This window comes from Peromyscus maniculatus, chromosome 5 (assembly GCF_049852395.1).
Source record: "Peromyscus maniculatus bairdii isolate BWxNUB_F1_BW_parent chromosome 5, HU_Pman_BW_mat_3.1, whole genome shotgun sequence".
Classification (NCBI taxonomy): Eukaryota; Metazoa; Chordata; class Mammalia; order Rodentia; family Cricetidae; genus Peromyscus; species Peromyscus maniculatus.
In genome coordinates this window covers 31,077,851-31,103,258 of record NC_134856.1, presented here as the reverse complement: position 1 = coordinate 31,103,258, position 25,408 = coordinate 31,077,851, and the positions used below count along the sequence as shown (strand labels likewise).

The 25,408-nt window shown below is 38.0% G+C and overlaps 1 pseudogene; it reads left to right on the top strand.

The window, feature by feature from the left end:
• The first annotated feature begins 5,379 nt into the window (after positions 1-5,379).
• LOC143273515 (non-histone chromosomal protein HMG-14 pseudogene) overlaps positions 5,380-25,408 on the top strand; it is an 83,931-nt pseudogene continuing 63,902 nt past the window's right edge.

Below are 25,408 nucleotides of genomic sequence, written 5' to 3'. Positions count from 1 at the left end.
TTTTCAAACAATGCTCTCTGTAGGTAGGAATGTCAGCTGTGAGATGTTCTGACGTATCACACTGTCTCATAGTTCTAGTTCCATTTTCCTCTTGCTTGCAGCTTTGTCTTATTTGAAAGCTTGTTTGATGTTCTGAGTAGTATTCCTATAAGTAAGTCTCTGCAGAGGAGAAGATGAAGGTATCAGAAAAGTAATTATTTTTATAGATGATTGATAAGCATTTGAAACTATGAAAACTTGACAGTTGTTCGTAATCCACAAAAAATAAAAGAATGCAATAGGAAGAGGTCTATCAATTGAATTTCTCTACAAATTGACAACATTTGTATTAAAGGCTAAAAGATTATAAATTGCATACAATTTCAATGATAATACAGTGGTTAGTCTGGAAGTTAAATCTCTTGAAGAGTTAGATGACAAATGAACATGTATTGGGATTTTATAACAAATGAAATATGATTATAAGGAAAACAGATTGCCTTATACATATATAGCATCTGAGAACTTTCATCATAAATCAAGTTGCTTGGTTACAATGCAAAGGTGTTTGAAAATCATGTTTGGATCATTACTGGTGGCTAAAATTCTTAAATTGGTAATTTGATAAAAGTATGCCTGTTTATGAACCTCATTCTTTTATAATAAAGCCTATGAAAACATAAACTTGAGTATTGTATAGAAACAAATACTAACACAGCTGTCATCTATCAACTCCAAGACTCTCATCATACAAGCAGATGCTGAGGCTGAGAAGGGAAAGAAATCAGCTGCAGTTTAGTGCCAGAGCTGGGATTTGGCAATAGAATTTCAGGTACCAATTCAGCCTTCATTGTCTTATGATATATCCTTTCCATGGAAGGATTCCAACACATCCTCAAGTAACCATTCAGACTCTGGGGTTCCAGGAAAGACTCCCAATTTCCTTCATGACCGTCCTTCCCACATGAAAAGATCTTTCTGCCATTTTCTTTCCCTCCTTCTTTGCCTTAGATTTGTCAGTTTGCTCAGCTGAGTGGGTTCGAGTTGCTAATGGACCCTAGTGCTTCTTTCAAGGCTTGCTGTGTCATTGTGAGTAACTCCAGGAGCTTCAGACATCATCAGTCCACTTGATAAGTATCCTGATAACCTTCATGTTACAGATTGACTGCTAGAGTCACAAACACAAAAATATAAGCTGCATTTTGTGCATCTCCTATAACTTTTGTTAGGTGACCCTTTTCGAATGCATCTGAGGGTAAGCCAGCAACTAATTGTATATTATGAGGTTTATATAAGAAAATATTGTCTAACCTTGTATTCTAGCATAGTTGAAACAAAATTATATAAATAATTGCAAAGACATATGTGTATATATGTGTGCATATGTATGTGAAATAATTTCATATATACATTTGATATTTTGGGATAACACAAACCAATGAAATACACAGTCCTTTATCCACCAAACACCCTTCACAGCCTCTATTCATCACTGTTCTACATGTAGGTCAACTTTTTACAGCTTACATGCATGGGAGAGAACATGTTTGCCAGGTTTTTGTTTGTTTGTTTGTTTGTTTTTAGTTTGATCTTCTTTACAAAGCATGAAATCCTTGAGTCCCATCTGATTTGCAACAATTGATAAGATTTCAATCTCCTTTGTGATTGATTAATGCTCCATTGTGTATATGCACTATATTAACTGTCCAGTCATCTCCTGAGGGGCATTTTAATGATTCCACTTCTTAACTGCAATAAGTGTGGACTTCTTTTGGTTGTGCTGATTCTGTTTCCTTTTCCTGCATGTCTGGAAGCATGGTATCAGGGTCTATATTTGTTTTCAGGGTAGTTTCATTGTTGTTAGTGGTATAGGAGGAGCTACTGTGCTGTTCTCCATATGGCTGTCCTCGCTTAAATTCCCACTCAGTTGTCTCATATATATACATATACATATCACTGGGAAAAGAAGGTTTCTGAGAGGAAAGACTATGATACACACATGTCTAACACACGCTTTTGGGGGGTGCTTCTTAATAGAGAAATTTAAACCAGATTGATTAAGAAAGCAGAGTAGGCTAACATGGGTTTATCAAGAATTGAAAAACTTTCATTTTTGATCCTGTAGTAAACACTGGAAATTTATAAATGGTAGCAGGACACAAGCAGCAGGCTCAGATGATATTTTATCTAAATTGGAACTATCACAGGAGTAAAAGAACTAAAATTAAGAGTTTGTTGTATTGGTGGGCCTACAATAATCTATAATATTTTTAAAGATTATAAACATTTGAAAAATAACATATTTATTGGATGTATAATACTATTTAAAATGTTTTATTGGTATTTCAACATTAAACATAATGAAAGCCAAAATATTATTCCAGTGTTGTAGAAGGTGGAAGAATTTTGTTTTTCTCATCTATTGCCAGGGATATAGCTGACAAGATCAACAAGATCAACAAGGTCTATATGCATTTAATGTATATATATAAGAAATAACATATTGATTACAGTAGAGCCTCAGCAATGGAGAAACCCCCGTGTCCAGGGACCCTGTATTTTATGCTAAGCTGATGAAATAAGTGGATAGTTGTAGACAAACATGATTGTACAAATGGGTGGAGCTTACTAACAGTGTCTGGGGGACCACAGTAAGGGTCCTCTGTCCAGGGTCTTCTCCAGTTCTCTGGGTAGCATTTCTTCTCCCTGAGTATGTGAAAAGACACCTCAAGAATGAAGGCCTTATCACCCCATTTCAAGAGAGCACATTGAAGGTTTGACCTTCTTGCTCTTATAGATTTCTTACTTGCCAGAGTATCATATTTTGAGACATCATGTTTGAACCTGGGCAGAATAAATACACACTTTAAAATCATATGCTTTAACAAATTACTAAGTTATACCTATAGGTGTTGAGTATAATAGATTGAACCCAGGACTTTGTACATGTGAGGCAAGCAGGCAAGAATACACACCATTGTGTATTCTCTAATTATGGCTTTTTAAGAAAAGTTACATTAATTTTTTTAATTGAGAATTTCATACACAAGCACTGTGTCTACATAACTCCTACTCTTCCTTTTTCCCAACTTTTCTCAAGCCCCCAGAATCACGATCTCCTATTTGATTGTTATTGTTATTTATACACACATACACAAGTGCACGTATGTGCGTGTGCATGTGTGTGTGAGTATGTGTGTTTGCATAGATGTATATACAACCTACTAAGCCCATTTAGCATGGTTCATATGGCTGTATGTCCGGGGCTAACTACCCCTCCCTCTCAGCATCCACTGACCGCCCGTAGCTCTTCATCTAGGGGTGGGGCCTTGTGCGATTTGTCCGCTCTCAGCTGGGTTGTATAGTGAGCAACACAGCTGCCTTACATTTTTGATATTTCCCCAAAAGATTATTTTTACATAAATTTGCTCATGTTTTTCTAATTTGCACTTTGTTTAATATATTTAAAATAGTGATACTTATAACTAGACTTTTAAAATATATAACATTGTTGTAAATTGAAAAAATATTCTGTGTGTGTACAAAAAAATGCTGGTAAACTCAGAATAAATTCTGTCAAGTAAAGGACATTTTTCATTGCAAATTATTTTATATACAGTTATATGTAAGTACTTTAACTTAAATAGTTTCGGGTTTTAATTTAACCTCCATTTATAGCCGATTCTTAAAGAAATAGAAATTTATTACTTATCATTTCTTTGTTTAGAAGTAGGGGTGGGGTGGTGGGGCAAAGGAAAACTTTTAAGATTTGGTTCTCTCCTTCTACTATGTAGGTCCCAGGAATCAAACTCAGGTCGCCAGGTGTGGTGGCAAATGCCTTTACACACAGAGCCATTGTGCTGGCCCTTCTTTAACAGTATGTTAAATGTAGCTGCTATAGTTTGAATGAGTCCCCAGGGTCACACATAGGGAGGTTCTCTGGACCCTTAGGGAATGGGAGCTAGGAGATGTGTAAGCCTCACTGCAAATGGGCCCTTGCTCTATCTAGCCTTCTGGCTCTGGCGAGTGGTTGATTATACCACGTGGTCCTCCCATGTTTTGTCACCATTCCAATGAGGCCCAAAGCAATAAGAATCCCTGATCCTGGACTTCAACCTTCCAAACTCAGCCAAAGCAGACTTTCCTTTTTCTAAATTAATTGTCTCAGGCATTTAAATTTAGTGATGGATATCCAGCCAGTATAAAATACATCTCGTTAAGTATTGGAAAGCTAATCACAGAGTTCCTACCAGGCAGTATACTTCAAAGCAAGATGATAGAACTTCAGAATTAAATCTTGCATGATACATTCAGCTGGACTTGGATCTTCAGTCTTTGTGGTAAGCACCATTATTTGCTGCTATCTTTCCAGTCTTAAAGGCATCTTATCAATTGTATACATTATCATCTTTGGACTTGGCCTTCTATTAGAAATTTTATTATTGCTTTTATTGATTTAAATTAGTCTTTATTTTAACTGAATGTGGATGCTGTTTATAGACTTCAAAGATGCTAAATAGAGTCCCTTCACATTTTAAAAGGATATTTTTATGGTTTGTGGATGAAATATTCTGAAAGGCTTGGTTCATAGCAGTAGAGTTTATCATTGAGAGGTGACTGGATTGTTATTAGTCAGTGGACTAATCTATTGCTATATTTATGATTTGAGGGCATTATGGGAGTTGAAGCACAGTGGTTAGGGCTCTGACTTGGAGGAAGGTCACTGATAATGTAGCTCTGATGGGTTTTATCCCAGGAAACTTCCTGTGTCTTCCTCTGCTTCCTGGCTTCCATGATGTGAGCAGCTCTACTCCACCATGCTTTCTCTGCTGTGACGTTTTGCCATGTCTTGGGCCCAGAACAGTGGAGCCAGCCAGCCATTGGAATACATCATTGGAAACTAGGAAACCAAAATAAATTTTGCCTCCTTTTAAGTTTATATCAGATGTGTTGTTGTAGCTTCAAAAGGCAAGACTAACAGTTACCAAGCACAGCATGGCTTGCTAATTCTGCAGCCACTCTACATGAATAGAGGCTTACACAGAGAGATGAATGCACTGCAGGGCATGAAGCTAAGTTTCTCATTTCCTGAGAAGTTAGAAATACACAAAGCGAGAGTACAGAAATGAAGTCTCATAATAGTACATAATTTTAACCCAAAGGGGCACAATCCTCATAAGTCTATAATGATACAAATAATTCAATAACAGATGCAAAGGGCACAACAATGTTACAAAATAGGTATTAATTATGAGCCACTATGTAAGAACATTCAGACTATACATTACTGCTGCCTACTCAGCCCTCACTCCCCATGCATTTTCAAATACAGCTTTCTTATTGATCCCAGAAATGTCATCAATTCTAGGGGCTCTGTGCATCTCATTAACAAAAGGCTGCATGTTCCAGCAGGGACAACAAGATCAGATACATTCCTCCCTGCACCTGGCCAGAAGCCAGGTGAAGTTTGCTCTCCTTGTTGCAGTTGTTGTCATGCATTTCATTAAATTAGTGAATGATCTTCATGCCAACCTCAAAAGGTAGGTGTCACCTTGCATTCCATAAGAAGTGCTGTGAAAACAGAGATGGACAATTAACCTTTAACCTGTTAACCTTTTATGTTGAATGAAACTCTTCATTGGGCAGACATCCTACACTGGTACATGAAACATGGTAAAAGCTGGAAGGATGCAGTGGATGGCTACTGTCTTAATCTGGCTTATTTTCAATTCAGCTATGAAAATTAATACTTTGGTAAGTGGTGAGAAATCTGGGGTAGATACTGACCATATTGGTAGCTGGGACAATTGGTTTAAGCCAGAACTGCTTCAAGCACACCAGAATGTATTATCACCTCGCTAGGAATTGGAGGCTGAGTCAGTTCCCCAGATGAATTTCTTGTCCTTTTGAAAATGTTAATTCCTTTAGCAAGCAACATACCTTTTTGAATTTGTCATAGTCATTGCCTGGATTTATTTCCTTATAAAGTTATTTTATTGAGAAATACCTTTGTACTATTCTTCTATACAAATAGAGGAAATGTCATCATTTTATATTTTTGAGGCTAGATGAAGAAAAGAGACTTTAATTACTGTCAGCTGCTAACAAATCGATAATTCCCCTTCCCAACTAAGATTTAGATTGTTGTTTCCATCTAGTTCCATGGTTAGTCATATGCTATTCTTCATAGGTTTTAGATAAAACTAAGTTCTCAAATGAGGCTCAGTCCTCAACCAATCACTTCTTTCTGAGATTATCCAATCGGCAAACCCTTCCTCCCTTCCTTCCTTTCTTCCTTAAGTATTGCCAGAATAACAACCCCAGTCTTTTTTTGTTTGTTTGTTTTTGTTTTTGTTTTTTTGTTTTCCGAGACAGGGTTTCTCTGTGTAGCTTTACGCCTTTCCTGGGACTCACTTGGTAGCCCAGGCTGGCCTTGAGCTCACAGAGATCTGCTTGGCTCTGCCTCCCGAGTGCTGGGATTAAAAGCGTGTGCCACCACCACCCGGCACACAACCCCAGTCTTAATCAAAGTCCTCTCATAGGACCAGTAAGATGGCTCCCTGGGTAAAGTGCTTATTGTACATGCCTGTCCACCTGAGGTCAACCCTTGGAACCTATGTAAAGGTAGACAAAGAGTCCCTACTCCACAATGTTGTCCTTTGACATGTGCATCATGGCACACTCATCATATACATAGTAATAAAGATAAAAAATCCTTTATATATCCTTTCTTCTTACTGAGGTTGCCCACCATGCTCTGTGACATTCGTTTCTCTTGCTGACTTAAGTATATCACTTTACAATTAGCTATAATTCTATCTGACAACTTGAGTTTTGAGCAATGGCACAGGCATTCTAAGACTTTATTTATTTGCAGGCAGAATTATGTTCCCCCCTAACATGTTTCCTATTGGAAAGAGGGTCATTACAGATGGAATTAGTTAAGATGGTATCCCTTATTCCAATATGACAAGTATCTTCATAAGAAGACCGTGTCTTGTGCACAGGTACAAGACAAATCTCATGCTAAGATGGGAACATATTAAAGGGTCAATTCACAAGCTCAGAAATAATTGGTGCTCTCAGAAGCTGGAAGAGATGAGGAAGGATCCCTCTGAGGGTTGTCAGGCAGTATGGCCCTCGACACACCTTGATTTCAGACTCACCTTTCCAGGCCTAGGAGATAATCAACTGCTGTTTAAAGCACCCAGTTTCTGCTGTTGTGCTAGTGCACTAAGGCATCCTGCTTTATAGCTTCTTCTCCTTGTAATTATTTGCATTCAGATAGAGCCTAAGGTCTTGCACATTCTGGACAAGCACTCTACCACTAGTTGTACCCAGAAGCCATTCTAATTTCTGTTGCTATAGCAATCATTAGCGTTTTCTGTTTTGTTTGGTTATTTTTACTTTATTAATTTAGCACATTAAGCATACATTCTGCTTTTGATGTGATATATTGACTTTGTCCCTTGTTACCTTATTGAGCTTTATCTGAGTCTTGATTGTTTGAAGATGATTATATGTAACTTTATATATACAAATGGTGTCTTTCTTCTGTATCAATTATTAGACATTCACTTAATTTTTTAATGCTTGCTTGTGCAAGAACTTCAGTAGCATGATGAATACTGAGTGTTGAGTGATAGTGGGTAGTACTGGCTTATTCCTGAGGGATTGAAATGTTTTCTGTTTCATTGTACAAACATATTTTTTTCTTTGATAAAGCTTCATTTTTCACTTTGTGAACTGCATCAGAGCATTTCTAATGGTGAGCCATTTGTCAGTTTTGTGAAGAATCCTCATCAAGACTGAAGCATTAGATTTACAAAAGTTGGGTTCAGAAGATCAGTGATGCAGTCCGGTGGTAGACACTTTGCTTGCCGCTTGTTTCCCAGCTCTGAAGTAAAGGAGAGCACCCATGCTCATGCAGGCAATCCTGTTTAAACACAGTGTAAACACGGAGGGAGAAAGGAGAGGAGGGTGGAAAGGGGAAGGGGAGGAACAAGAGATTCAGTGCGAGTAGAAAGTATGACAAGACAGGATAATAGCAGGAGAAGGGAGGAGAGGGGGATCTGTGGTTGGCATATAAAATGAATAGAAAATTTCTTAATAAAAAAGATTAAGTTGGTGCTTACCATAACCACTTTCTATAAGATAAAACAGGGGTTGATAGGCCACTCAAATAACCAGTCCTGTATGTACGTCTTACTCTGTTTTATCTAGTTCCAAAACTGGACTAATGGTGTTAGCAAACTATCTATCTTTGATCAATCACAGACCTTGTATTTCACCCACAGAGATGCTTAGTCCTAAACGGAGCTACTGAACTGTGCTTTTTCTGCAACATACAGACTGGAGCTTTATCCAGTTTCAGTTGGAACTCCAAGTATTCCATTTGCCTATTAGGACTTCATATTCTTCCCTGAACTTTGTACCCCTCAAGAGTCACCAGTGACTTTTTTTTTCAAAGGCAGGAGACACATAGCTACAGCTTGTGATTTCTGGATTCTTGTTCTATTTGTGGTCCATAAGACTTTTTTTTTAGTTTAAGAGCACCTATTTTTATTAATTTTATATTTATACAATCATTATTATCCACATGTAAATAAATATTCTGTAATTTCCTTGTGCTTCAACCAAAGTGCGAAGTGTACCATGTGAAGTCACAGAACCATGTGGACCTCAACACATTTTTCCTAATGAAAGCTTAGGATTTGCTTTTACGGCTGAACATAAAGGATCTAAACATTTCATTCTCTAAATCTCTTTGTAGAAAAAGATAGCTTAAAAGTAATACTGAAACTTCTTTTACTTTGTATCAGATATCTATAAAAGATGAAACTCCAGCAAATAAGAATTTGAAAAATAAGCTTTTAAGTTCTTAGAAATTTTCAATAAAATCTGTGCTGGCAAGACAATAATACCTTGTACCTTTCAGATGCCTGTCAGCAAAGCCAAGACAGTAAGTGTTGGTAGGGATTTGGAGAAAAGTGAATACCAGAGTATCATGACTGTTGATAGTGTAGCTCTTATAGAAAACAGCATAAAGCTGCCTTGAAGACTGATAGATCCTCACACTGGGTATGTATTGAAAGGAAGTGAAATGAAATTATCATCTCAAGAAGTTACCCACACTCCTGTGTTCATTCCAGCATTGTTCAATAGGCACTGATGGATACAAGTGGGTGAACAACTTGTAATGCATGCACACACATACACATACTTGTCACATATCATTATGGAAAATATTCAGTCATGAAAGAGGAAATTCTGTCACCATCAGGGTGGATTAGCATGGAGGCCATGTACTAGGTGAAAAATACTGAACACAGACAAATGCTACATAGTCTTGCTTAGACATGGAATCATAAAAGCTGATCAGAAACAGAAAGAGAAAAGTAGTGATCTGCAGTGAGAGGTAATGTGTGCATGCTTGAAATTTGTTAAGAAGGTAGGTCTTTAATATTTTCAACACACATGGTAACCATACAACTTGATGAATATGTTAGCTAAAACATGGTGGTTATTTGTGTGTGTGTGTGTGTGTGTGTGTGTATGTGTGTGTGTGTGTGTGTGTGTGTGTGTGTGTGTGTGAGAGAGAGAGAGAGAGAGAGAGAGAGAGAGAGATTGTATATTTGAATGTATAGGTATTTTTGACAATTAAACTTGACTAAAGCAAGAAGTAGCAACAATACAAAATGCTGACAAGGGATGAGAACAAATGGATTACTTAAATACTTCTGGTGGGAATTTATGATGGTACATCAAATCTGGGAAATGATTCACATTTTCCTAAAAACTGAGCAGGCAATATTCATAGTAGCTTTATTACTACTACTTCATAGGAATGATTTTAGTGGCTTAACTAGTACTAACTCAAACACTGTGAAATCAAAGTGGGAATGGCTTAAGAAACTGTGGTGTGTCCATACAATGAAATATCATCCAGCATGCACAAAGAACAAACTATTGCTACAACCCAAAACTAGATACACAGTGTGTTACTCTATTTGTAGGTAGACATGAATAAAGTATTGGTGATTTCAGGGGTTAAGGAGAGGATGAATGGGAAGATTATGAGAGTAACCATCAAACAGCCAAACAAAGGAGTCTTGTGGTGATGTTCCATATGGTGACCACATCAATACCATTATTTTGGTTATGATATTAGGATATAGTTTTGCATGATGTTACTATCATAGGGGACTGGGTAACATTTCTATTGAATGACGTTACATTACAAATTTGTAGAACTGTAAATATAATTTACAAACATAATTGCAAACATAATTATCTAAAATTTAAAAATATATTTCAGAAAAAAAAAATTTGTTAATGACATACATCATTGCTCCCAGAAAGGGAAAGAGATGTTCAACAATTAAAAAGGCTGTTACAAGTACAATAGTAATAGTATGTGTTAAGTAATCACTATCAAGTCCTGGCAGGTTGGAGTCTTGGTTCTCAAAGTCTCTTTGTGAACATATCCTTTTGATAAGAATGAAGAACCTATCTGAGGCACAGTCAGTCCAAGACTTAACCAGAAGAGAGATTGAGGCATTCCTGACTGTGCAAAAGCATTTCCTCTAGCAATGAGCTTTGCCATATGGGAAACATGATTCTCCATGTAGTACAAGCTAATATTAGAAATAAGATTTAGGATCCATCTAGCTAAAATACTCTTTCATGGTAGTTCATCCTCCTGCCTCCATTACCATTACCTGCTTTGTCCTACACTTTCCTCTTGGTTTCTCAAACTACTGAGAACATACGTATCCTCCCTCAGGAAGCAGAACTTGTTCCCTGGCAAATTCAGAGTTCTGTGCAAACCAAACAAAAGTAAAATCCACAGAGAATCATGGGACCAAAAGTCTCAATTTGCTTTAATCACACTTTTGGTTCTTTTTAGGTCTTTTAGCAGATGGACTTGGGTTTATTTGGGGGATCATTGAAATCCCAAAAAGATGGGTGCCATTGGGATAGAGTTATCCACAGGGACATAGCTTAGAGTAAAACAAATGTCTTACTTCCTAGGAACTGAAAATGTCAACAGGATAAGCTTAAAAATCAATCTGCTCTTTCACAGAAAGGATCAGAGAAAGTGTAAAGCGATCACAGATGCTCAGTTTTCAGAGCAGACATGGTGTGGTACGAAAGAAGAAAGAACACTCCTACCAGCTATCAACATTCCTTCTTGTCTTAGGCTGGGGAAGCAGCTATATTTTTTCAGTAGAAGACTAAGGTATATTCCTCAAGGTAAAATGGAGACTTGTTTTGGGAAGAGATTAAAAAAAAATACCACACTATTAATAGAAGCAATATCAAACATGCATGGAGAGCTTGCCATATCTGAAAGTGAGCCAAGTGATTGGTAAAACTTCGCCTTATTTGATCCTTACAGTACTCTGTGGGTGCTGGAGAGAGACAGAGATGGTGTGGCACCAAGAAGGGTGCTGGAAAAGAAAACAATAGAATGATATGTTGAGAAGTTGCCATGTTATCGAGCGCATGCTATCGCCTTCTCGTAGATATACTATGGGTGAGTTGGAAGGCTAGTAAATGTGAGTATGAAGGTTAAATATAATTTGCTATATGTGGTTTTCTAAGTAATCATGTTGCCTTAGCCCAGGGTTTCTTACCTTTAGTCCTAGTGATATTTTTGGTCAGATAAATTCTGTGGTTGAAATCCAGAAATGTCTCCAAACTTTGCCAGGGAGTAAAATAAGTCACTCCCACTGGAGAATTTGCTAGGATTAACCCCTTTCAGCAACTAGCATAAATAGGTTAAAGTTAAGCATGTATGGCTTATTGGATGCAACAATTTGGTTGATTTAGAATGTGAAGCAGATGCCACTCTTACACAATAGGAATTACCATGCACTTCTTGTTACTACATTCAAGAAAGCAACTTTGCGTCAAGAATATTTCCTACAACTATTGGAGCTCTCTCTCTGTCTCTCGGTCTCTCCCTCCCTCCCTCTCTCTCTCTCTCTCTCTCCCTCTCCCTCTCCCTCTCTCTCCTCTCTCTCTCACACACACATACATACACACACACACACACACACACACACACACACACACACACACACAAATTCACCAACATCAATACATCAGGACTATATACTCAGTATATGAGAGCAAGTAAAGATATGTAGCAGAAGAAGAGTTTATGAGGCTATAGTAGTTTTAATAGTTAAAGTAAAATCTAAATGGATCAGAGCATAGTTGGACAAAATCATTTGAAAGACCAAAAGAGTCCCAAGCCACCAAGATGAAAATGTTGCTTGGCTGAATATACAGGTTATTTGTTATGATCTGACTGAGCATTTGTATGTTTGAATACTTGTTTCCTGAGGTGATAAGATGGTTTAGGGGGTTATAGAGCTCTCAGGTGATGAGTCTAAGTTGGTGGAATTTGGTCATAAGGTAGTGCTTCATGGTGATATCCACTTCTAGGTCAAGCTCTACTAGCCCATGTCATGTGAAGACACCTAGACAGTATATCCCTAGCACCACAGGAACACTCTCGTCACCATGCTTTCCTTGTCATAACAATTGAAGGATCTGAAATCCTGAGCCAAACTGCAACCATCCTCCATGGAATTGCTTCCGTCAGATACTTTATCACATACGTCATATGACAAGTAACTATCTAGAGGAATGACATGCCACAACCTTCAGAGTTGTGTGGGAATTTGTGCACCACAAAAACATGAAAGAAGAATAATGTTGGAAGTGCTAACCATCTTGAGAAAGAAGGCTTGGCCCTAGAAGAAAGGCCATCAATCGCAGGCTTGTTAAATAAGCTGTCGCCAGAGAGTGAATGAGTGATACATGAGGCCTCTTAACATAATTCCATCTGGGTGTTCAGTCGGTCAGTAAGTATTTATGGAGTTTCTTACCATGTACCAGGCATTCTTTGACACCCAAGAAATATAACATTAAATGATAAAAACATCTGCTTTCGATTGACATTCTAGGGTGGAAGAGAGACATTTTTTAAATGACAAGGTAAGCAAATATATCACCTGATGAGGTGTTTGACAAAAAATAAAAGTGAAATAAACAAAGGTTTTTAGATGAATGATCACATTCAAATTTATCATCCTCTGTGAGAAAGTGGTACTTTAATTTGAGACAAGTAGGATGAGAAAAAGTAAACAGGCTAATGGAAGAAAAGCAAAGCTGGAAAATGTAACAAGCGAAGTCCCCGAGGCACGGGCTGGCTTGGAAGACTGAGGATGACAAGAAGGAGTAGAGAAAGTGCTTTGAGAAAGGGCAGAGGGTGTGGCCAGATGGAGTCTCCAAATAAACTATTCAGGAACCTGCAGGCCATGTTTATGTTTTTGAATTTTGATTTGAATGAATGGAGAGCAATGAGGAAGTGCCCACCCCAAGAAGGCCACGAAAGGACATTTGATTTGAAAGGATCACTTACATTGGCATTTAGAATTTTGGCTTGGAAGGAAAGAAAGAGATGAAGCATGTAGCACATTAAACAGACACCACAGAACCCAGGGAGGACAATGGCCAGTGGATTTGTTGAGCAGCCGTAGACCTGCTGTAGTGCTAAGGAGGCAGATGCTAGAGCTGCTGTCCCATTAAAGCTTGCTGACAAATTCGATTTAGAGTATGATGAAAATGGGTACCAAGAGGGCTCTGAGAAGTTCGGCTAGAGTGCTGATTCTAAAAGTGGCTTTTCCAACCAACTGATAGGTGTACTGACATGGTGTATGCAGTGGGGATCAGCTAAGCCTTGGGAGTAAAGCTCAGACATGGATGCCATTAGATACCAGGGGACAGAATTGTTGATGAGAATTGCACTTTTATAACTTGAGATGGATATACAACTTTGGGGCCTCTTACATACTGATAAATATTAAGCTATTAGATTTTTATGAGATTGCCCAGGATAAAATTACAGACAAGGAACCAGAGTTATGGCATGTCTTAGACCACACCAAAATACATAGGTCAAGACATGAACAAAATTAAAGAGCAGTTTGTAGTGGCTCACCTGTGATATAGAATCTGCAAAGCTGAGCAAACGCATTGACAAGAGTTTAAGTTCAGCCCAGGGTGCATAATGAAAGCAACAAAAGCATCAAAACAGAAAGGACTCATAAAAATGTATTAAAGAAACTCACAGAGTGAACCCAGTGGAAAACATGAATTCAAGGGCTCAGGGTGCTCAGTTGTTAAGGACATATAGCATTCTTTCATAGGACCCAACTTTGACTCCCAGCACCCACATCAGGTGACAGACAACCACCTGTTAAGTCCAGCTCCAGGGAATCCCACACCTCTGGCTTCTGTGGGTACTTAAACTCACCTACACATACCCACACAGACACATAGACATGCTCATAGTTAAAAATAATAAATAATCCATTTAAAAAAGGAATTCACAACTTCATATAAAAATATAAAAGTATGCCACCTAGTAGGCTTAATTAAAGATGGAAGGCTATCATTTCATAATTATAAGAGCAGAAAACTATCAAGGCAATAATCTTCAGTGATTGGTATTTTAGTTTTACTGCAGGTATTATTAATTTTAAATTAACCAATTGGGATTTCAATATCAGGCATGCAAGCATCTAAATATAGAAAAAATTATATACATATGTATATATATAATGTGTGTATGTCATGCTCTTCATGTATATGTATATATATAATGTGTGTATGTTATGCTCGTCATGCAGCATTTGTCGTGCAAACAGAGGCATATATTTAATTTTGCAGAATTCTTTTAGCACTATTTCAAAACTCTTATAGGTACAGAAACCAGTCACATATATTATGTAAAATCAGTTTGACTTGTTCAGCAAGAGCAAATAAATAATCAATCAAGAAATAAAACACCCCTTACCACCTGCCGTAAGTATACTGATAGCTGTGACTCAAACCCTATAGCTGTGGTACAATGAAACTAGGTGCCTTTAACTCAAACCATAGGGAATTGGCTGCTGAGTTGTCTTTGCACATGGCCTCTTCTCAGGCTCTCTGCCCTCTCAGTGCCAGTCCAATGTCGCCTTGAGGACAAGATTTCAGAATGATTCCTGCTGTGGGATGTTCTGCATGTCCTGTGGGAGCCCGTTCTTGGGTTCCTCGTGGCTTTACCCAGCAGGTCCGCATAGAGGATGATTAGGACCACGGGCCTGAGTGCAGGTGTCTGAGATGGTCTGCACTTGGCTGTGCTGGGGGATGGTCTGTATGTCAAATTGCTCTGATTGGTCAATAAATAGGCGGGACTAACAGAGAGGAGAAATAAAAGAACAGGAAGGCAGAAGGAGTCACTGCCAGCCACTGCCAGGACAAGCAGCATGTGAAAATGCCAGTAAGCCACGAGCTGCGTGGCAGGGTATAGATTTGTAGAAATGGATTAATTTAAGCTATAAGAACAGTCAGCAAGAAGCCTGCCACGGCCATACAGTTTGTAAGCAATATAAGTCTCTGTGTTTACTTGGTTGGGTCTGAGTGGCTGTGGGACTGGTGGGTGATAAAGATTTGTCCTGACTGTGGGCAAGGCAGGAAAACTCTAGCTACAGATTCCTACTCTTGCCATATGGTGCTTGTAACTAACATTTTGAAAAAACTCACTTGGTTATTTTAACAGAATCCTAAGTATTTTGTATTGTTTTAGGTAGCCGCTGGGAACTTTCACCAATATTATAATAAATTTAGCTTGTAAAATATTAACATACTTATCATAGTGGATCACTAATTTCAGAATGACCTGTAACATGAATTGCTAAACAGTCTTATTAATAAAAAACTCAGAACCAGATATTGGGGTGAAAGCTGAAATATCAGAGAAACAGAACAAGCCAGCCACATTCTTACCTCTACAAAATTATCAACCTCAAGAGAGAGACTTCCTGTTTACTCACACCTTATATACCTTTCTGTGCCCTGCCATCTTCCCTCCTTCCTAGTGCTGGGATTAAAGGTTTATGCCACCATGCCTAGCTCTGTTTCCAGTGTGGCCTTGAACTCACAGAGATCCGGATGGCCTTCTGAATGCTAGGATTAAAGGTGTGTGTTACCACTGCCTGACCTCTATGTTTAATACAGTGGCTGACTTTGTCCTCTGATCCCAAGGCAAGCTTTATTGGGGTAAACAATATATTTCCCCTTTTTTGTCTAAAATAATAAAAGAAGGTTATAACTAATATAAGAAAAACTATATATAATAAGTACAATAACTATATACAAAATATACAGGCCATAAATACATCAATAATGTCTAGTCCGTTTTCATTAGACAAATTCTATGAAAATACTCCATTATCTATCCTTTTTTGGTAAGTCCAAAATATACCTAAATTTACTTTCTATCCTAACTTGTATTACCAACTGAAAACTGTCTTTTAATGTCTTTCAAACTTATACACTTTACACCTCTTTAGTGAGTTTCTATTCTGAATTTTTTAACAAGGAAAACTATAACTGTCTATCGTCAACTCCCTCAGAGACCCAAGAAGGAAATAATATTAACTGAGTAAGGAGGAAGTACAAACAAGCAACTTCTAAAAAATATGAGAAATAACAGAAACAGCTGGCTGCCTGGACAGTCACTCAAGGTTCCTTTGTAATGTTGGGGCATCATCTCCGGCCTACAGGCCTAGCATATCTGACAGACTAATCTGAGAAGCAGGATTTTTCTAAAGAGTCTTCCTACCTTGTCTTAGCAAAGATCAGCAGTCCTTTGTTTTATGTCTTGCTTGTCCATTTTGGACAGCATACAGTCAGCAGTCCAGGCAAGGGCACTTTTTTGCCCAGTGGCTAACTTTTACCACAAAGAAAGTAAAGTCCATATGGAGTTTCTTCAATGCCCATCATCTTTTCTTAAGTATATTGGTGCTGCCAGGAGCAGACATGTCTCATTGTCATTAAAAAAAAAAAGAAAAAAAGAAAAAGAAAAAATCTGTTATTAAAATATCTTAAATGCTATATTCTGTAGATCTCTGAAGTGTTTGAAGATGACCTGTATATCTAAGATATATTTCTGTTTGATCTTGAAAACATACCTAACTTAACTACAAGTTTGATTGTAATGACTAACTACTAACTTTCATATTTTTATATCCTAATTAGTTGGTAATAATACTTTCAAGGACTAGCAATTTGCATAACATTGTTAAATGAACTGTATAGGTACAATAGCTTGAACAAGATTAGAAATATATGTACAATATTTTCTAACAAAATAAATCTCAAATTTGTATCAATATACAAAATTTATATACAATATACAAAAATCCAATCCAATGTAAAATATTTAAACCTAGTAGTTGCCTTTTAAAAGTAGATTCAATAATCTACCTTTTTATCTCATCAATGACCTAATCATGTCAAAGAAAATATATGTAAAATTAACAGAATAATTCATATAACTGATGCCTTTCATTGAGAATTTATGGAATATAATGATTGTGCTAAAAGCTTTATGTATTTCACTGTTGCTTACAACATCCTATGAGTTAGGTTATTGCCATCACATTAGAAGAGGTAAGGCAATTGTGATTAACTTACAAGAACTATGAGGGATTGGGATTGAGTCAGCTGTCCCCAAAGCCTCTGCTTCTCTCTATGCATGCTGCCTTCCTTAGTGTCACAACCTGCTCATCCTCGGCTTCATCTGATTAACTTTATCCCTTGTAAGTATCCAGTGAGATTCTTTTATTCCAGGAGAGAGGGACCAAAATTCTGATAAATTCAATCTTCAAATAGAATTTTAATTGACTCTGAAGGAATATGAATAATTTAAAGGACCCTGTGTGAGGTATTGTAAAGGAAGTGGGAAGGAAGATGGAATGGCTGTGATGAGCAGTATCTTCCAATGATCTCTTCCTTCCAGGGAAGAGTGACTTAACGGCACCTTGCTGGGGTGGAGATGTGATGAGCATTTATTTGCTGAATTTGCCTGATTCTCCAGAACCTGTATATAATTAGAAGGCACCAGCATTCTCCACAGCAGGCCAGACACATCATGTCCTAATGCACCTTCTCAACAGGAAAACAAATTGCTAGAAATACTGTGGCTGAAAATAGAAGGTAGCTTGGAATCATGTTCCTTTCCTCTCTTGCTAAAAGTGCCTAGGCTCCAAGTTACTGTGGATTAATCCTGCGCTTTTAACTTCTCTACTGGAGACAACAAAAGCATGAAATTCTCTGCTTCAATTCACAATGTTTATATTTATAAAAGGGAAATTGCTAGAGAATTTTCATCTTACAATTAACTATTCCTGGAGGACACTTTTGTTTCTTGATATCCAAATTTTCATAAGTAATATTTTGTGTTCAACAATATTTTCTAATGTGCTTTTTCTATGGGAAGTACATAATTGTCTTAATATACAATGATGAAGAAAAGAAGAAAAATGTATTTTAATTGGAGTAAAGAAAACACAACTGAACTAAAGTGATATTATTGTAATAATGACATATTTCTCTTTATATCTGGTTATATCTCTCCCTATTTTAACTCAGTGACAAAATGAATCTTGGGAATGAGGGTTTTATACAAAAATGCAAAAATCTAATGATTGTTAAACAATGAAACTTTTAAAAATACATTGTGTTTCTGTATATTCGTGTGTGTGTGTGTGTGTGTGTGTGTGTGTGTGTGTGTGTGTGTGTGTGCAAGCCAGAGTTTACACTTGGGTATCATTCCTGAGGAACCATCCAGGTTTTTGTTTGTTTGGTACAAGATCTCTTACTGACATGGAGTTCACCAATTAGGTTTGACCTAGATCTCAAGTGTTTCTGCCTCATCAATGATGTGCACGCAGCATTTAGATGGGTTTGTGCCTTGAGACTGAACTGTTTCCTCAGCTCTCCAAAAGACTGTGAAATCACAAGCATGGCAAATTAAGGCAGGTTTTGTTGACTGTTTTTCAGACTATGTCTTTTTAAGTTCACTCAGTGTTTTTTTTTTAATTTTATTTATTTAATTAATTTACTCATTTTTATATCCTGACTGCAGTTTCCCCTCCCTTCTCTCCTCCCATCCCCGCCTCTGCCTCCCCTCTATCTCCCCCACCCCACATACATACTCAATCTACTCCTGCCCTGTTTCTTTAAGAAAGGGTCAGGTCTCCAGTGAGTACCAACAAAACATGGCATATCAAGTTGCTGTAAAACTAAGCACCTCCTCTTGTATTAAGGCTGAGAAAGGCAGTCCATTATAAGGAATAGGATCTCAATAACTAGCCAAAACTTTAAGGACAGGCTCTGCTTCTATTGTTAGGAGTTCTAAAAGTAGAACAAGGTACACAACTGTCACATACATGCAGAGGGCCTAAGTTGGTCCCATGCAGACTCCCTGGTTGTTGGTTCAGACTCTATGAGTTCCTATGATCCAAGTTAGATGTTTCTGTGGGTTTTCTGGTGATGTCCTTGATCCCTCCAGCTCCTACAATCCTTCCTCCATCTCTTCACCTAGATTCCGCAAACTTGGCATAATGCTTGACTATTGGTCTCTGCATCTGTTTCCATCTAATGACAAGTGGAGCAGTCACCAATCTCATCACAGGAAATGGCCAGTTCAGTCTATGTATTCACTATTGCTAAGAGTCTTAGCTGGGGTCGTCCTTATAGATTCATGGGAGTTTCCCTCACAACAGGTTTCTATCTGCCCCTACCCCCCTTTCCAGTCATCTCTTTCAGTACTCTCCTTTCCATCTACCACCCAACCTGATCCCTCTAGTTCCCATGCCTACTCACCCCTAGTCCACCCAGGAGATACCCAAGGATGCTCAATCATACCACAAGGACACTTGCTCAACTGTGTTCATAGCAACTTTATTAGTTATAGCCAGAACCTGGAAACAACTTAGATGCCCCTCAACTGAAAAATGTATAAAGAAAATGTGGTACCTTTACACAATGAAGCTGTTAAACACTCAGCAGTTAAAAACAATGACATCAGGAAATTGGAAGATGAATGGATAGAACTAGAAAAAATCATCCTCAATGGAATAATTCATTCAGTGTTTTAAACAGAACTTTAGTGCTCTAAAGTACTGTAGTTTTTTGTAGTCTGTAGATGACTGCTTCCTATCGAAATTTACAATTCCATAAACATTCACCCTCTCCTTCTGCTCCTCCAGATCCAATCCCCCAGTTTCATCCCCAGCTCTGTAGCAGAATACCTGCTATGGTCTCCCTTTCCCCTGACCCCACCCCCAAAGGATCACAAAGATCCTCTCCCCCAACCTTCCTTCCCCAGCTCATCCCAGTATCCCAGCCTCAACACCAGCAGACATTAGCTAAGAATGTCTTCGCCACACCAGCTGAGCAGAACAGACACAGGTAAGCTCGCTGAACTCTCACCACTCCCCCCTCCCCTCCAAACCCAACCCCCAGTCTCACCCCTGTCTCTGCAGCAGAACACCTCCGCTGTCTTCCTTCCCTCTGCCCACACTCCTGTTGCTCCCACAGACCTTCCCCTCCTCCCCTCCTCTCTCCACATGTTGCTTCATCCCATCCCCAAACTCCAGCAGGCTCTTCCCTCTAACCCACCAACCACTCCTGCCAGGGCAGCAGGCAGGCTGTCTGTAGATCTTCCCTTCTTGTTTTTTAGAAACAACACTAGTGCTATAGCAGACCTTCTGGGGTGACCTCTCCACACTGTCTCCACCATTTCAAGGAGACAAAATAAGCAGGTCGTGATTGAATAGTCAGATTCTTCCCTCCTATGAACTCCTTCAGACTCCAACCTATCCTCATTCCTACATGTCAGCTCCCAATACCCCAAAGCACATTTTAACTAGAATCTCCAGTTTCCACAACTACGGGGTCCAAAGAAAATTTTCTACTAGGCAACACACAGCCATCATACTCTGAAAATCCAGAGAGGAAACAGGAACCAATGAACAAAATACCCACATAACAAAGACAAATCCAGACCTATACTCATCCCAAACCCAGATGCCAGGATGGCAGCATAAAAACATAACAGTCAGGGAAACATTCCTCCACTAGAGCACAGCTACCCTATCACAGCAGGCCCTGGATATTCCAACATAGCTGAAGCACAAGAAAAAGACCTTAAAACTGACTATATAAAGATGATAGATGTTCTCAAGAAGGAAATGAATAAATCTCTTAAAGAAATTCAGTGAGACACAAATAATTAGAGGAAATCAATAATTCCCTTAAAGAAATCCAGGAAAACACGAACAGTGGAAGGAAACAAATAAAACTGTTCAAGACCTGAAAATGGAAATAGAATTAATAAAGAAAATAAACAGTGGGAATTCTGGAAATGAAAAATTTAGAAATCTGAATAGGAACTATAAAGGCAAGCTTCACCAACAGAATATAAGAGATAGATGAAAGAATCTCAGGCATGGAAGCTATGATAGAAGAAATGGATACACCAGTCAAAGAAAATGTTAAATTTAAAAAACTCCTAACACAAAACGTCCAGGAAATCTGAGACACAATGAAAAGACCAAACCTAAGATTAATAGGAATAGAGGAAGGAGAAGAAACCCAGCTCAAAAACCCAAATAACATATTTAACAAAATAATAGAAGAAAAATTTCCCAACCTAAATAAGGACACACCTATAAAAGTACAAAAAGAGCTCCAAATAGATTGGAATATGAAAGTCCCCTCACCACATAACAATCAAAACACCAAACATAGAGAATATATGAATATTAGAAGCTGTAAGGGAACAGGACCAAGTAACATATAAAGGCAGACCTATTAGAATTATACATCTGACTTCTGTATGGAGATGCCAAACACCAAAAAGCCTGAACAGATGTGCTGCAGACTGTGAGAGACAGCAGACGCCAGCTCAGGCTACTGTATCCAGCGAAACTTTTAATCCCCATAGATGGAGAAAATAAAACATTCTATAATAAAGCCAAATTTAAAAAATGTCTGTCTACAAATGCATCCCAGCAGAAGATACTATAAGGAAAACTCTAACCTAAGAAGGTTAACTACACCCATGAAAACACAGGGAATAAATAATCTCCAACTAGAAAAGTCAAAAGAGGGGAAGCAAGCCCCCTCCGCCAACAAATTAACAGGAATCAGCAATCACTGGTCATGGATATTTCTCCATATAAATGGTCTCAATTCCACAATAAAAAGATACAGATTAATAGAATGGATGCCAAAACAGAATCCATTCTTCTGCTGCATACAAGAAACACACATCAACATCAAGGATAGACATTACCTCAGGGTAAAGCATTGGGAAATTTTCCAAGCAAATGGACTTAGAAACAAGCTGGTGTAGTCATTTTAATATCTAACAAAATAAAATTCAAATGAAAATTAATCCAATGAGATAGAGAAGGACATGATCTGTTTATCAAAGGAAAAATTCATCAAGATGACATTTTAATTCTTAACATCTATGTACCAAACACAAGGGTGCCTATGTTTGTAAAAGAAACACTATTATAGCTTAAATCACATATGGACACTTACACAATGGTAGTGAGAGATTCCAATACCTCACTCTCATCAATGGACAGGCCATCCAGACAAAAACTAAACACAGAAATACTAAAGCTAATAGACATAAAACAAATAGAACTAACAGACATTTACAAAACATTCTACCCAAACACAAGAATATTCTTTCTTCTCAGCACCCCATGGAACTTTCTCCAAAACTGATCACATACAAGGTTACAAAGCAAGTCTCAACAGATATAAGAAAATTGAAATAACTCCTGCATCCTATCAGATCACCATGGTTTAAAGCAGGATATCAACAATAACAGAAACAACAGAAAGCCTATGAACTCATGGAAACTGAACAACTCTCTATTGAATGAAAACTCAAGACAGAAATAAGAAAGAAATCAAAGACTTTCTAGAAGTGAATGAAAATGAGTGCACATCATGCCCAGACTCATGGAACACAATGAAGGTCTTTGGTTCTAAGACACAAGTTTATAGCTCTAGCACCTACATAAAAAACTGGAGAGAGCTCATGCTAGCAACTTAACAGCACACCCAAAAACTCCAAAACAAAAAGAAGTAATCACACCTAAGAGGAGTAGATGGCAAGAAATAATCAAACTCAGGGCTGAAATCAATAAAATAGAAACAAAGAGAGTATTACAAAGGATCAATTAAACAAAAAGTTAGTTGAGAAAATCAACAAGATAGACAAACCCTTATCCAAACTAACTAAAAGACACAGAGAATGTCCAAATTAACAAAATAAAAATGAGAAGAGGGATATAACAACAGATACTGAGGGAATCTTGAGAATCATAAGGACATAATTTAGAAATTTATACTTCATTAAATTGGGAAATCTAAAAAAAATGATAATTTTCTCAATAGGTACTACTTACCAAACTTACATCAAGAGCAGATAAACAATTTAAGTAGACCTATAACTCCTAGTGAAATAAAAGCCACCATTAAAAGTCTCCCCCACCCTAAAAAAATCCCAGGGCCAGATAATGATTGAACATAATTTCTACCAGGCTTTCAAAGAGTTAATGCCAATACATTTCAAATTATTCTACAAAATAGAAAGAGAAAGAATGTTGCCCAATTCATTTTTTTGAGGCCACAGTTACCCAAACCACATAAAGACCCAGAAAAGAAAGAAAATTACAGACCAGTTTCCCTTATGAAAATAGATGCAAAAATACTTAATAAAATACTTGCAAATTGAATTCAAGAACATGTAGCACAAATCTTAACAGGTCTTATTAATAAAATCAAACCTGGAGCCAGGTATTGGGGTGAATGCTAGAAGATCAGGGAAGCAGAACAAGCCACAGCCACCTCACCTCGCCAGTTCCTCAGCTGGCCTTGTTTCCTCAGACTGGAAACCTCTGAGTCCTCATCCAAATGGATCTCAGCTGAACTGCTACTCACAGCCTGAAAGCTTAACCAGGCTCTAGTTCCTCGTCTTCACGCCTTAAATATCTTTCTGCTTCCTGCCATCATTTCCTGGGATTAAAGGCTCTTGTTACCATGCCTGGCTGTTTCCAGTGTGGCCTTGAACTCACAGAGATCCAGACAGATCTCTGCCTCTGGAATGCTAGGACTAAAGGCGTGTGCTACCACTGCCTAACCTCTATGTTTAGTATTGTAGCAGTTCTGTTCTCTGACCCCAAATAAATTTATTATTGTGCACAATATTTTGGGGAACACAATATCACCACAAGAACATGTCAGAAAAATCGCCTACTATGATCTACATTACTCCAGAGATGCAGGGACAGTTCCACCTATGTAAATAGATAAATGTAGTCCACCATATAAACAAAAGCCACAGGATTCTCTCATTAGATAGAGAAAAGGCCTTTGACAAAATCCAACACCCCTTCAGGATAAAAGTCTTGGAGAAATTAGGGATTGCTGTGGGATGGTCTGTATGTCAAATCTGTTGCTCTGATTGGTCAATAAATAAAACACTGATTGGCCAGTGGCCAGGAAGGAGGAAGTATAGGCGGGACAAGGAGGAGAATAATTCTGGGAAGTGGAAGGCTGAGTCAGAGAAACTGCCAGCCGCCACCATGACAAGCCGCATGTGAAGACACTGGTAAGCCACAAGCCACGTGGCAAGGTATAGATTTATGGAAATGGATTAATTTAAGCTATAAGAACAGCAAGAAGCCTGCCACGGCCATACAGTTTGTAAGCAATATAAGTCTCTGTGTTTACTTGGTTGGGTCTGAGCGGCTATGGAACTGGCGGGTAACAAAGATTTGTCCTGACTGTGGGCAAGGCAAGAAAACTCTAGCTACAAGGGATAAAAGGGACACATCTCACCAATCAAGGAAGTTTACAAGCCCATAGCCAACGTAACCTTAAATAGAGAGAATCTCAAAGCAATTCCACTAAAATCAGGAATGACACATGGTTTTCCACACTCTCCAAACCTATTCAATATAGTACTTGAGGTCTTGGAGCAAAAAGACAACTGAAGGAGATCAAGGGGATACAAATTGGAAAGGATGAAGTCAAAGTATTGCTATTTGCAGATGATATGATAGCATGCACAAGTGACCCTAAAATTTCCACTGGAGAACTCCTACAACTGATAATCACCTTCCTCAAAGTAGCTAGATACAAAATTTTCTCACAAAAATCAGTAGTCCTCCTATATATAAATGACAATCAGACTGAGAAAGAAATCAGGGAAACAATACCTTTCACAATAGCCTCAAATAATACAAAATGTCTTGAGGCACCTCTAACCAAGCAAGTAAAAGACTTATATGATAAAAAGTTCAAGTCTTTGAAGAATATATCAGAAGATGGAAAGATCTCCCATGCTCATTGATCAGTAGGATTAACATAGTAAAAATGGCCATCCAGAAAATAGCTATGTATAGATTCAATGAAATCCCCATGAAAATTACAACACAATTCTTCACAGGCCTGGAAATGATTTTTCCTTAACTTCATATAGAAAACA